The sequence below is a fragment of the Canis lupus genome, chromosome 5, assembly GCF_011100685.1.
Source record: "Canis lupus familiaris isolate Mischka breed German Shepherd chromosome 5, alternate assembly UU_Cfam_GSD_1.0, whole genome shotgun sequence".
NCBI classification, from domain to species: Eukaryota; Metazoa; Chordata; class Mammalia; order Carnivora; family Canidae; genus Canis; species Canis lupus.
Genome location: NC_049226.1, coordinates 7,498,999 through 7,514,026, shown reverse-complemented (window position 1 = coordinate 7,514,026; position 15,028 = coordinate 7,498,999). Strand labels below are relative to the sequence as shown.

The window sequence follows — 15,028 nt, the reverse complement described above, 5'->3', positions numbered from 1 at the left end:
CAGAAAGAAAGAGGTCATGGAGAGAACAAAACTTAGGGGCATTTTATAGGATTCCTTATGTTATTTCCTTTAATTTTTCTTCTATTAATGTGGATTATTTATTTGTCCTCAGCTAAAACATAAACATATCAAAACTCATGTTCTGGGGCACCTGGGTGTCTCAGTCTGTTAAGTGTTTGCCTACGGCTCAGGTCATGATCCCAGGGTCCTGGGATCCAGCCCCGAGTCCGGCTCTCTGCTCACTGGGGGGTCTGCTTCTCTATCCCTCTCCCCATTCTCATCACTCGTGTTCTCTCTCTTTCTCTCTCAAATATAGAAATAAATTTAAAAACAAAAAACAAAACTCTTGTTCTACATTCTCCCTGAATCGCTACGTGATTACTTTTACTTGTGAGAGTGTTCATTTTATCTTCTCTCTTCCATTCAAAATCTGCTCGTAACTCATTTCCTTCCATAAGTAAAACCTCTTTGAGTAACTTCATGTGGCTTCCATTCCTCTATTTGCCCCATACTCTTAGTCATGTAATTCTGTACATTTTTATGCTATAGTAATTAGTACTATTAATACATATGTATGCGTGTGCTTATATCATATATGGTTTATATGTTTCTATTTATTCACACATCTATATGTTTATAAATTCCTTATATGCACTGATTTTACGTGTGTGCACTTTACGTGTTTACCTGTCCACCAGACTGGACGCAGAGCCATTCCTAGCAGATTGAGGAGCCTGAGAAATCGCCCCATGATTTTCTGATCATAAAACCAGAAGAAACTACAGCAGCTGTCTTAATCAAGGAAGGCTGGTGAGTAAATGGCAGGAAAGCAGTTGTCTGGAACACATGTTGGAAGAAGAGGATATTACAAAAGGGTAAGGAGCTTGAGGGGATGCCAGGAGGGATGGAGGTTGCTGCTACATCTTGTAGCCTACTTGCTAGTTGACGCTCTTTCTCTCTTCTATTCAGCGGTGTCGTGGGAGCGAGAGTGTGTGAAGCCTTGCCCATTGCTCATGTTTGCTTTCCTCAGGATTTTTTTTCTGATAGCAGTCCTTTGCAATGAGGAATGACAGCCTCTGGGGCTGCAGAGAGATTGCTAAGGGCCATGAAGGTGAATGCATACCAAGTATTGCCTGCAGAATGTATGCTTGAAAGTGCAACTACTTTTCTGTAAAATTTCTAGAATTGGTTTTGGAGGTGGTTAGAGAAAGAGATGTTTACATTTTAAAAGAGGTGGGCATTATTCAGTAAGGAAAAGAGCAAAGCCTTTGTAATGATGCAGATCTGCGGTGGATTCCAGGTCTTGCTTTTCCTAGCTATGACTTAGATCATTCAAGTGATTTAAACTTTTTGATTCTGGGCAAAATGAGTTAAAGGGTATTTACTTTGGGAGGTTGTTGGCAGAATCAGATGTGATGTACAAAAGTGCTGAGGTCGTGCTCGGCACATCATAAATGCTCAATGGTAGCTATTGGTATAGTTCCCTCTTGTACAACCGTCCCTGGTACACTTCATTTTGTACTAATGGTCTTCGATCACGCTGACATATTAATAATGGTAACAAATCCACACATCACTGTATTAACATCTTGGCCTACCCTAAATCCTTGATCTTGTCCTCGTGGTGATGTTTCCACCCCTGGTTGCTCCATAGGCTTTCTCTGTTTTTCTGTATCCCACTGTCCAGACTGGGTCTTCTGTGAGGCTGACCCTGGTCTGGTCCTAAAGGTGAAGCCCTGAACCCTGGGGCCTCTCTAGGGGCCAGCAGGATGGGCCCCCACATCCTTCTGAGACCTTGCTTACGCTTTCCATGGAGCCTACTCATTGGTAGCTTGTGGAATGTCTCTATTATCTTTCCCTCTTTTAAAGAATTATGTATAAAATGAATCAAAATAGGGAAAGGGGGACAGTTGATAATGAACCATGTGGAGAACAAGAGCCTGGTGAGAGCATCTCAGTTTTCCAGGCTGTCTGGCTGGCCATGCTATTTAAGTCCTATCTCGTCCCCACTGTAGTGAGTAAATTGGATTGCTGAGTGAGAAAAAAAAAATGACATATTTCCCTCTTCATGGAGGAACCTAAAAGGCTCTTTTCTGGTTTTTTAGATTCTGGTCATGCAGCCAAAACCTCTTCTTATCTGCTTTTGTATATTTTTTTAACATCTCATGATTAGGTTTGATCTTCTTAAAGGCTTTGATTAAATACTCTTTGCACTTCCCGATGTGCAAGTTCATCATTTTCTGCGGGAAGATGTCTTGATGCCTCATATAGACTTTAGAATGAAAATGTTATTTTCACCCTCAAGCCATAATGGGCTTTTCATCATCAACATTATTATTATTATTATTATTTTATTTTTGACAGAGAGACAGGGGGGGAACACCTCTCCCCGCCCAGCTGGGCCCTTGGGGCTCCCCTCCGCACCCCTAAGGCGAGAGGCCAGGGCGGTGCAGAGTCGTGCTCCACCTTTGCCTCCCGGTTTGACCCATGGGCTCGTTAATGGAAGAACCGCGGCGTGCAAGTTCACGGGAAGACGTGCGCCCTCCCAACCGGAGGCCATCAGCTGCCCACCCGGAACATTTGGAGCTCCAACTGCGTCTCTGAGGGGCCATAAGCAGTTTTCAGGACGTGCATTTGTCCTTGTGGTAGCTGGGCTGGAGGACTTCAAGGGAGACCAAGTCTTGAGAGCAGTTTCGGAGTCTCAAAAACAAAACCACACAAGTCTTACTCTAGTCAAAGTCATGATAGCAGTTCTACACGGGAGCCCACAGGTCCCGCATGGCTTATTTGTAGCATTCAAACAAGAAACACAACAGTCTCCTACCAAGGCCGTCCTTGGAGCCCAAAGCATGAGGATTTCAGAGGCAATTATAGCCCATACCCCGGCTCTCCTACATGGGGCCATGTTGTCTTCTTTTCTTCCCTAGATGCTTGACATATATATACTGCTTTCTTTCCTGACCTCAAAGAGTTGGATTATCAAGAAGAAGGGCTGTATCTCCCATTTTCCCAGTGTGTCTATTTCGCTCAGAGCAATTTGAGGCACAGAGCAGAGATTTAATCCGTGTTTGTTAATTAGATCTTGGTGTTGCCGAGGGAAACAGCTCGCTTGGCACTGGTGACTTTCTCTGAGGTTTTCCACTTTGGTTGTTGATGTTCAATGCATGTGGAAGAGGCATCAGAACTTTTCACCTGCTGCACTAGGGGAACCAGGAGGCTGCATGAGCTAATGTCTAAGAAGCACTCAGCACATTTGGCACACACACGCACACACACAGAGCCGTGAGCTATTATTATCCTACCTCTTGGGCTTGCTAAAACGGAAGCTTCACAAGCTCTCCCTGGCACTTCCTCCTAGAAATAGTCTGAGGATATGTACCCCTGCCTTTCATCCAGCTTTCAGCTTCCAATTCCATTGTCCGAAGTCAGCAAGCTGGGGTCAGAAATAATGAAGGGAGGGTTAACCAGATCTGATTGAGCCTCAGATAATTAAGAATCCCAAACAGGGGGACTTATTCATCTCTCTGGTCTCCATCTAATGTCAGACTATGTATTTTTTCTATAGACCTTTTACTGCATTAGATAAATAAGGCCTATTGGTCTCTTCTTAACCTGTGACAACTGCCCCTGAACAGAGCTGATTCTGTTGTGGTGATGGGAGTAAGCTGATGACCAGGTAAGTCTATTCATCTGAGGCCATGAGCTCCTTGGGCATCTGAATCTTAGCTCTCATCTTCTTTCACAGGCTCATACTGGGGTGAAGCTCTAGACCTGCAGCTTGATTTTCCAAACCATGAGTGTGCACAATCCCAGGGCTTCTAGGGGACACACAACGTAGTGATCAGCCTCTAGTTTTCCAAGGTTTTGCTTGGCTTCAGATTCAGGTCTGACTTGAGATTCAGAGAAGGCCAAGGGCATGGGCCTGCCAATGCACATGCTTATAAAGCACATATCATCCAGCATCATGACAGATTCTGGGATAGTTCAATTCCTAATCCGTGTGTGTACTCTGTGTGTGTGTATGTGAGAGAGAGAGAGAGAGAGAGAGAGAGAGAGAGAGAGATACAGAGAGTGGGAGACACAGATTGCTAGTTTTGAAGCCATGCAATACCATGGCCTTTCTTCTAGTTTGTGTCTCATAGCACAGTCCAGCTGTGTAGAGCCAGGATTTGAAAAGATGGACTGGTTGAAATGCTTATTGTACACTAGACAGGCAGTCAGCCCCATACAATTAACAAAGAAAAGGGCCCCTCCCTGCTTTTCCTACTGTTCTTATTTTCCCCCAAACTATTTCTTTCCTTCCAGAGAAAGAGGAAATGAGCAGAGAAGCAATTAATTATAATTATATATGTGCTGGAGTATGGGAGAACTAGTCACAAAGAATTTTCAAGTCCCCAAAATTGTCTAATAAAAACTACCCAACAACGTCATAATTTTTGGGAGGAAGTTAAATTTTTATAGAGTTTGGTGATAGGAAAAATTTTTCTAAAAGTGAGTGTTCTTAATCACTACACTGTCACTTTGCAAAGTAACTGTGGAATTAGGAATAATTACACTCTAAAGAAGGAAAATGAAACAATCTGCCTTATGATATTTTAAAATAGAATTATGATTCTGGTTTGTCCCATAAATAAAAAAGAGGCAAAGTATGAACTTGTAGATGAGGTAATAACCCAGGGTCTTAGAAACTTAGGTTTTATGCTTAATGTGTCTGATGATGGGGCCTAACCTAGTAAGTTATGGGTAGCTGTGCCCCCTGAGACAGCAGGGGGATCTTGGTATAGCAATGTCAGGGACATGAAGTCTTCAGCATTGGGTGCCTGGTCTTCCTCAAGGTGCTGTCATATCCACAGAGCATCGTGATTGTGAACTGCATGGTGAGTCACCCTCTGTTTGCACACTCCATTGGTAAAGCTTCCATAACTTTGCCAAGTAAATCACACTATCACCAATCCCAGCCAATCCAAGATAATGAGTATATTAGTCATAATTCTTCAGAGAAATAAAACCAATAGTATGCATGTAGATATACACTGGAGGAGATTTATTATAGAGATTGGCTCATGTGGTTACTGAGGCCAAGAAGTCCCACAGTCTGCCTTCTGCAAGCTGTAGACCAAGAGAGTTGATCATATGATTCAGTCTGAGGCTTCAGCCTGAGAGCTGAAAGGCCACAGTGTCAAGTCTCCAAGTCCAAAGGCTTGAGAACTTCTGATGTCTGAGAGCAGGAGAAGATGGTCACCCTGGCCCAAGAGGAGGGAAAATGTGCTCCTCCTCTGCCTTTTTTTGTTCTGTTTGAGCCCTCAAGGGATTAGATGATGCCCACCTCCATTGGTGAGGGAGATCTTTACTAAGTCTACTGATTCAAATGGTAATCTCTTCCAGAGACCCTCACAGACATACCCAGAAATAACGTTCACCAGGTACCTATCCTTTAGCCCAGTCAGACTGACACATAAAATGAACCATCACAATGAGTTATAGTCAGAACAGAGCTGGAGGTCATTCTGAGGGTTTCTGTGTATAGACACAAGAAGTTCAATTTGTTCTATACTGTGAAAAGATAACAAATATGGAGATTATGTCTGAAAATAATCAGACACCTGTCCCTAATAATTCCCACCATCATGGAGTGAAAATCAGGGCAATTTTGAAACCTGGGTCTGCTCCACCCCTCCTTTGGATAATGTTTCTAGAAATCTCCCCAAATTTGGTATTGACTCTTGGTAGTAAAAGTGGAGAGGCTTAGAACTACAATCTGGCCAGCAGAGGACTAAGGGTAAATGTGGACAGTTGGCCTATTGAACGAAGACCTGAAATAGAAAAACAGAAACACACACACACACACACACACACACACACACACACACAAATATAGGCATTTAAGGGAATAATAGCGGAATAGTAATAATAATACATTATGTCAACAGCAGTGACAAAAGAAACACTCAATGTATTTATAGAGCTAAATAAAAGACAGATCCAGGTCCCACGTTTTGACTCTGAACAACCTTCTCAGTTGGATTTTGCTTCTGTCTAAGGATTATTTTGGAAAGAGCTATTATTATCCAAGATTTATCATGCTGCACTAGGGGGAACTCGTACTTTCCACAGAGACAATTATTGAATTCTCACTGGAGGCTCTTAAAGGAACAGAGACCTGTTCCAAGGGTTCAAGTAGAAAGAGGCTCCAGTAGAGGGCTGTGATCTAGTCCCATCAGATCTAGCGTCATGTGTTTGATGGGCCCTTTTCTCTGCTGTGATAGCACAGGTTCTTTCTCATTAAATGTGCCCTTCAACCCCCTCATCACAATAAGAGGACAGAAGAGGAATTCGCATTCATGGTGAGCATCATGCAGGAAGTCCTTTCAAGAGGCGCCTATCTCCAGAAGGAGACGCAGGTTGCAGTAAATCCTGAAGCATCATTGAAATGGAAACCAAGTCAAAACCATGACCTAGAAAGATAAGAGTCTGATAGAATTCTGGAAGCAGATTCTTCACTTGAGTAGGTAGGTACTTGAACAAGCCCGGTGGTATAGCTGTGTTTGGGTGGCGGTCATCAGAGGTTTAGGAAAAGAGAGAAGTCATTGTTAATATTAGACGAGAACTCTGAAAATCTGGAGGATAGAAATGCAGTATTAGGTGTAAGCAATAACTGTGAAAGTAAACAGTGATAAATGCCGTATTAAATCTAAAGCGCTATGCGACCAGATAATAACAAATAACAGAGCTAATAGCCAGCTGTTAATACGGGCCAATTTATTATTTAAAACATTTATTAAGATTTAACAATAACCAAATAATTTTTTGTTAAACTGTTATTAAACCGAAGCCCTGTATACATTAATCAACTGATATTTATCATTCAGATTGTATCTCATTAGATCCAAAGGGGTGTATATATTTTCAAATCAAACTTGGAAATTGAAAATGAACTGTAGCTCATTTTTGCCAAGTGTGGATGCATAAAGATTATTGTGTCTGCCAGCTGGGTAGCCAGACAGTGGAGTGGACTTGTCTAATTAGGAACAATTGCTGATAAATCAATTCTTTCCTTTTATAGGACAATTAGAATTTGTGTGTATGTGTGTGTGTTTTAAATTTTAATTTGATTTTGCACATTGTTCTGCAACCAAGTTAACTCTTTGAAGTGTTTTTAGATCATGCACATTTTCCACAAAATATAAAAAGGGTTATTGCTGTTCTATCAGTCATGCAAACAATCCAAGATTTATCTATTCATCTATTCACATAATTCAGGCATAAACTGCATGTAATTGCTCATGTGATGCTCCCAATCTGGCTTACCATACTGGGCCCCAAATATGACTTGTAATTATTTGCCTGATTTTTTTTAAGGAGACTATTTCTCCACCAAAGAGTGTCCTCTTTTTCATCTTTGCCTGTTAAAATCCTTCCTAGTCTTGAAATGCAGCTCAAAGTTGACTTCCCTGATTCCTCTCATTTAGAAGTGATCTAACACTTGAATCTCCACTTTTATCCATCATTGTGTCTAACACGGTGCTTACCACTGGGACATTGGAATGATATAGGTTTTTTGACTACATGAGGGAGTGAAAAAACACACATTCCCTGAGGACAGAGTCCCCAGCCTCCCTGGCTGTTTTGGAAGAGATAAAGGGATAACAAGGAGCTGAAGGAAGCGCAAACGCACGATAGGCAGGTGAACTCAGGGGAGGGCTACTGCCTCGCAAGGAAATGTGAGGGTATACATGTATATGCATCATCTTCCCAAGGCCTGTGATTTGATTGGCTATTATTGCCTGGGGGAGGTGTTTTTATTTTTTGGTTTGCAAACCTTAATCTTCAACAATTAAAGAGGAAAACAGCTGCCTGCCACAGCACGGGGCGGCAAGGTCTCCACCTGACCGATGAAGTACGGGACCTCTCCGGGGCGACGTGCTCACCAGAGATGGTGGTGGGTGAGCAATTTCCATGCGGTGGATCTAGGTCAGGAGGCCTAAAGAGCCTGCTGCCCCCGGAGCAATTAGACTCACAACACTGCATGCTGCACGTTGGCCAATTAGTCTGCAAGAGAGCAGAGGCCCAGGACTTTAATCGCTCTAAGGGCCTGTTTGTGTACTATGTGGGAGCAATTTCAAATATGGTTTCGGGTTTGCAGATGGTTGAATTCCAAGTGAGTGGTGGTTCATGGAGCCTCACAGATACCAGCAACCATAAGTGTCAAGGAAGAGGAATATACGTGGGATTTCCGCTCTACCTCCCGGTCAGTTTCACCTAGGGATCACCTTTTGGGGAATCAGAAGCCTGTCATTAAGTGGTCACCTACTGTGTCACTGGTTCTGTGGGTGCAAACTTCTTTGGGGAGAATTTACATACCTTTCCATTAGCAACTCGCTCATGTTCTCTTACCTCGCACCACGCTGAGAATAACGTGGGCTGAGTTCTACCCGGTAAGCGCCATGTACACATCTCGACTGTCAGAAGATGTCACTCAATATGGTGAAACATACAGAGGCTGTCAAAGCTCCTAGGTTTGATCTCTTCATCTAGTTGTTATCTAATTGTTGTCTGCTTGGTTCAGGACATACCACTTCCTGCTAAGATCAGTGAGATAACCTTGCCTGGTTTCCCCCCGCCTCCTAACTGTCTCCACATAGATCGGATCTTCACATTTTGTCCAAATTTTCTTCTTGGAGTGCAGATCTTCTGTTCAATCACCTCCAATGATTCTTTGCTATGATTTTCGGGCTCCTCCACAACACGGCGCCACCCGATCTCTCTGACTTTGTTTCCCTTGCATGACCTGCAAGCATTTTATGAGCTATTTCAGTCCAGCTAATCTTTGTCCCAAGCTTCTGGCTTCAGTCCTTTCTTGATTTGTAGTAGTCTTGCCACTTGGAATTCTCTTACTTGTGTACCAGTCACACAACATTTGATCCATCCCTTCAGGTCCATCTCAATCCAGACCTCCCCTGGATGCCTTTCCAGAACCTATTGCCATGGTTAGTGATGCCCATGTGCCAAGCAAGAGGCCCATCTCAGGACACTCCAATTCCCATTTTGAGAACTAAAGCTTCCAGCAGCAGCTTCTACTGGGGATGTCTCAACAGCACGCTATCTCCCCAGATTACTTTTGTCCAGTCCTATTGTAAATCTCTATGACCTTTCTAAAAGTCACAGAAATTTTACAGAAGATGGATCAGGGGTAGCCAGAGGACAAAAACAACTTTTTTTTACTCTGGGTGGCTTCATTGCATTTTTGTCCTACCTCTTTAATTTCACCCCTACCACCCTAGTTTTGTTTTGTCTTGTTTTGTTTTATTTTATTTTATTTTATTTTATCTTATTTTTTAAACAATCAGACCTACAGGCTTGACATGGATTCTGTGGAGTTTTATTCATGTTTGTAGGATGGCTTTAATATTAAAAGAGGAGAGATAGAAAGATTGACATCAAGATTGTAGGCTCATAAAACATTCAAGGGAACTTAGCAATTGTCTGGTTCAGCCTTCATTTTACCTTATTTTTAAAATTTTTATTTGATTGCTTTTAGGCTAAAATATAGAAGTTCAATCTGGCCGTGTTACAGAACTCCAGGAAATGGGGAAAATAAAAAGAAAATCATTCATCATCCTAATGTCCTATTATTGCCAACTCTATCAATTGCCATATGCATATTTTACCAGCCTATAATAGTGGTGTACAGAAAAAGTTGTTTCTTTTTCTTTTTAAAGCTGAACAAGACAGATGAGGTCACTGAGGCCCTAGATTCCACTATTAGATAATATCCACCATTTACAGTATTTGATTTTGTACTGACCAAGAATAAACATTTCAGTTTCTTCTGACAGGCTCCAGAAGAAGATTGTCTCGCTTTGAGTACCCAGCCACTTCCAAATCGTGTGACACTGGTCAAGTTACTTAACACTAGTTTGACTCTGTTTCCTCATCTGTCAAACGGGCAGAAAATAGGGTTGGCAGGAGGATTAAATGATATAATACATGCCAACACATGTTTGCTGGATTCCTTTAGTTCCCATGGTCTCCAGCTTGCAGTTGAGTTTGGTTTCTGTTGGACTGAACAGAGTCCACCTTTGCACTTAGTTGGGAGTTCTGGCAGGTGTTGGAGGGAGGGAGGAGAGTGAATATTAATTCTTTGGGCTCTCTTCCTGCTGGGCAGTCTACTGATTGTATTCCTTGATCCAAGATCACTGCTTTCAAGCAGCATACTCTAAAGAGCTCTTTCACACCATGGCTCCAATAACTGCTTCTTCCCTCCTTATTCCTTATGGCTTTGGAGTGATATCACCTTACCTACTATTAAGCTCCAGGTTACTGTACTATCCCTTGTGGTTTCCCAACACCCACACATTAGAAACAGCCCCTTTGTAAATAAACCCTCCTGGAGCTTTCCTATTTTGAGTCTACCATCTGTTTCCTGCTGAGACCCTGACTGATACAACATGGTAATATTACTTCGTCCCCCTTTCAATGAAAAATGAAATTACAGATCTTGAAAGGCAAAACTACAATGGTCTATTTAATTAACTCTTTCAGGATTTGATGGTTAAATTCTGTAAAGAATACAAAGCTGGGCCCCCATGCACAACAGCCACCATGATGCTTCCTAAACTCTAGATCTGAGTCTAACGGTGTCATATGCTTTCTACCCTCACCCTTATCTCACTACTAAGGTAAATATTAGTTTTCTTCACATTTTGTAGACGAGAAGATCGAGACCCGGAGAACTGCAGTCAACAAGGAGCAAAATGGACTCCTGGTCCCAAGAACCATGTTCTAAACCACTACACCAGTGGTGCCCAAAGTGGAGTCCTGGTCGGCAACATCAGTTCCATCTGGGAATTTGTGAGAAATGCAAATTCTTGGGCCCCACTTCAGACTTACCGAAGCAGAGACTTTGGGCTTGGGGCCCAATCACTTATATTTTAGGAACCCCTCCATGTGATTCTTTGAAAGTATGCTAAAGTTTAAGAAGCACCACGTTACACAAAATCACTTGCCAGGGCTTCATGGCTCCTTCTGCCTTGCTGGGTTTCATCTGAGGTCACTTCAAGAGTCTGGAATTCTACTCAGGATGCCACCTATTGAAAAATAATGGTTTTGTGCAACCTTCTAGAATGTCCAAGACACTCTCCTATTCGTTACCTCAGGAGGCTGTATGTTTCATGGCGAAGTGAATGGGCTCAACTGCACTATTCTGGAAAGGCTCTCTGTTCTCTTGGGCAAACAGTTCTTTCTGTGAACTTCTGCTTCTTCAGCTGGAAAGTGAGGATAATGACAGTGTGTGCCTCTTAGGATTGTTGGAAGGTTAAATAAAAACAGCAAAAAACCCCCCACAGTGCTCGGCACACAGTAAGCACTCGATAAACACCAACTATTACCAATTTAAAAACCTTATTATACCCTTTTTATAGGTAAGGAAATACCAGCTCAGGAGTGTTGATTTACCTGAAACTGGAGCTTGGTTTCAAAGGCAGGTCTTCTGATTGAAAGTCCCTATTGTTTTCCACATGCCTTCCAGAGTAGCCTTGGAAAGTCTGGTTTAGTAATATCCTTAGAAACAGTTGGATGATGAAGCTGAAGGGGAATGTGCCCGAAAATATTTAAGGCCTAATCACGCTCCTCAGCCTCCATGAGTAGAAGTCTCCTGAGACCCACCTGCTATGCATCTCATCCGGGAAGGCTGGCCAGCCCCCGAAGGTCCTTTCTGAAGCTTGTCCTCTTCCTGGCCTGCTCTGTGCCCTGCGGTGACTTCTCCTGCCAGAACGCCTTCTCTCCTAATGGAGAAAGTAGAGAGCGAAGAGCAGGTGGTCATAGAGGGAAAAGCTTTTTGCAGCTGCCTCAGTTCAGGAGCTTCTGGGATATTTAGTCCCCAAGAGATTTCTAGAACCATTGAGAAGGCGCCAAACAGGAATGTAAAAGTTAATAACTTCCTTATTTGAAAGCTAAACCTTTCCAAACCTATCACATGCACTTTTCCTCATGGAGGATTAACGGCCTGACAAGGTTGAACTTTGAAAGAAAAGCTATTTGTGACTTATGGGGAGCTGGGGGAAAAAAGGTCTTGACTTTTTAAAAACAAAACAAAACAAGCAAACCCAAACACGTTAATTTTTCTCAAGCCTATAACTCACAAAGGGCACCACCGCTTTGGCTGGAACTTTCCAAAATGACTCTCCTCTGAGTCAAAGGGAGGCGGGAGCAAGCGGCATCCCCACAGAATTGATCTGGTAATATTTATAAGAGTTCAAAACAAAGGTGCACAGAGGAATTGTTTTCAAAGTCTGAAAGGATGGAGTTGTTTTTAGCAATTCAGTCTCTCATTTCCTAGATCCTAAGGCAGTTACAGAAACCTGTCACCAACTGTGACCACTCTCCTCCCAAAGTCTTCATGATTTGGATAAAGCTTTGGAACTTGGCCTATTTGTACAGAGGTTTCAAAGAAATTTAATAGAATAAATAAAGTTTTAGGAAGTGAGATTAAGAGCAAGGGCTCTGAAATTAGGGTTTATGTCCCAGGAAGTCTTAGCAGATGTCTTAGCTGTGCACCGCTGGGCAAGTTAAAATTTTTTTTAAAAGATGTATTTATTTATTTTGAGAGAGAGAGAGAACAAGAGAGGAGCAGAGGGAGAAAGGAGAGAGAATCCCAAGCAGAGTCCGTGCCTAGTGCACAGCCCAACATGGGGCTTGATCCCACGACCCTGAGATCATGACCTGAGCTGAAACCAAGAGTCCAACACTCAACCAACTGTGCCACCTAGGTGTCCTGGGCTGGTTACATCTTAACATCTCAGTCTTGAGTCTGTAAGTGGATAAAATTGTAGTGCACTGTAGACAGGCTTAAATAAAGCAATTCGCAATGAGCATCTGCTAACAGCTATTTCCATTACTACTTATGAAAACTGGCACTTAACATTGGTTTAAGATCAAATGTGAAATGCCAAGCATATAGCATTTACTTATGTTAAAGCGAGTCGCTTAGGATTTATATTCAACAATAATTTTCAACCTGGTTTTGTTATTAATTGTATTAAAAATTAAGCTGAACTTCTTTGTTGTATGTATTTAATTCAGATTTTATTTAATTAATTTATTTTAAAGATTTTATTTATCCATGAGAGACAGAGAGAGAGAGAGAGAAGCAGAGACACAGGCTGAGGGACAAGCAGGCTCCCTGTGGGGAGCCTGATGCAGGCAGGACTCAATCCCAGGACCCTGGGATCATGATCTGAGCCAAAGGCAGATGCTCAACCAAACACTGAGACACTCAGGCATCCCTTTAATTCAGATTTTTATTTTTTATTTTTTTATTTTTATTTTTTTATTTTATTTTTTAAAATTTTTTTAAATTCAGATTTTTAAAGAATGCTTCCTTTTCCCCCTATTTCCTCTAGTCTAAAATAACGAGTCTCTGTGTATAGTATTTTTGCAAGCTTGAGATGTCCCAAGGTGCTGGAGGAGGGATTGAAATAAATATACTGTATCATCATCAGTATTAGCATCTCTGGTATTATTAGTCCGCAAGGTGAAGTGATTGTCCCTGATGCCATGAACTTTGCAGCGTGAAGGGCAGGTTGAAGAATCAAGGGTCAGCAGGCAGATGAGCACAGTTAGCAGCATTCAGGAGCACAAGACAGTGTTCGAACAGAAAATGAAGAGATTTGTGGCCAGGGTAGTTGCTTTGGACAGAGCTTGTTTGATTAAGACTGTGCAGAGAAGGTAGGAATTCAGCGGAGTTCTGGAGCAGACAGGTGACGTCAAAAGGGATATTGCTGCCTGTTTCACAGAAATGAGTCACCAACAAGAAAGCACAAGGTGCAATGGACATCGGCAGAGAACAGTTTATGACAGCGTGTCTACGACGTAGGGCTGGAGTCACTTCTACTCTGGTCTCTACGGAGTAAATGATACCTGAAAACCGAGAGTCCAAACTGAGTCCAAGTAGTAGAAAAACCATGATGGGAAATGAGAGAACTCTAAGTGAGTTTTTAGAGTTAAAAAGGTAAGAGTATTTTGGACAAACATCATAACAGGTGTGTTTCTCTTTATCAAAAGTGCTTGAAGTAGTTTCATAAATCCAAGACCACCTCAGAATTTGATTGAGCTTGTTTTCCAAATTTTAAATTTATTTACATGCAGTTTTGATGTCTGTAAGTACTTTGTAATGCCTGGAATAATATACAACATCACAAGAAGCTTAATCTCAGGATCCCAAGATCATGACCTGAGCTAAAGGCAGATGCTTAGCTGACTGACCCACCCAGGTGCCCTTTGTTTATTTATTTCAGAGCAAGGGAGTGAGAGAGAGCATAAGTGGGGTGAGGGACAGAGGGAGAAAATCCCAAGCCAACTTCCTGCTGGGCATGGAATCTGATGTATCATGACCTGAGCCAAAAACCAAGAGTGGGATGCTTAACTGACTGAGCCACACAGGTACCTCTTGTTCAGTGTTTTTCAAACCACAGAATCAATCTCCTTAGTGGGTAACAAAATCAGTATTTATGGTTTTTTTTTAACTAGAATATTCTTATATTGTTTATTTGGGATTATTTCTGTATTTTATGTGACACTTGAAATTTGATCACATCAAAATCATAATTAGCATTAATCACATTTTTGGTCTATATTATTTTGTGAATTTTCTATTGGTCTATATACATGCTTACACATGCGTGTATGTGTGTGCATAGTGGAACACAATGTGAAATATATTTCTTCCTGTAGGTTGTAGTAAAAAATCAATTTGGCTTCCTTATTTAACAACATTCAAAAATTAATTAATTAGAGGTTTGAAGAAACACAATTTCATTTCTTGAAAACAGGCTGTATTATTTAGTTTAAGCAGTATTATTACAAACTCATTTATAGTATTATTATCTGTAGTTGGCCCAGCCTACGTCTGGGCTGCCGGCATAGGAATCACCTAAGGGAGTGGGTTTAAAGCCTCTGTTCTGAGGCTGAATCTCTGCAGAGTCTGCCTCATTCGGTCTGGGGTGATATCCAGGAATCTGTATTTTAGTGA

At 41.9% G+C, this 15,028-nt stretch overlaps 1 long non-coding RNA gene across 1 annotated transcript; it reads right to left on the bottom strand.

Annotated features, from left to right (window-relative positions):
* Positions 1 to 5,923: 5,923 nt before the first annotated feature.
* Positions 5,924 to 11,074, bottom strand: LOC111095790. The gene is made up of 2 exons (XR_005359072.1): positions 10,891 to 11,074; positions 5,924 to 6,539 (listed from the first exon to the last, which is right to left on the bottom strand). It is a non-coding gene; the product is annotated as an uncharacterized LOC111095790 (long non-coding RNA).
* Between the last annotated feature and the right edge of the window lie 3,954 nt (positions 11,075 to 15,028).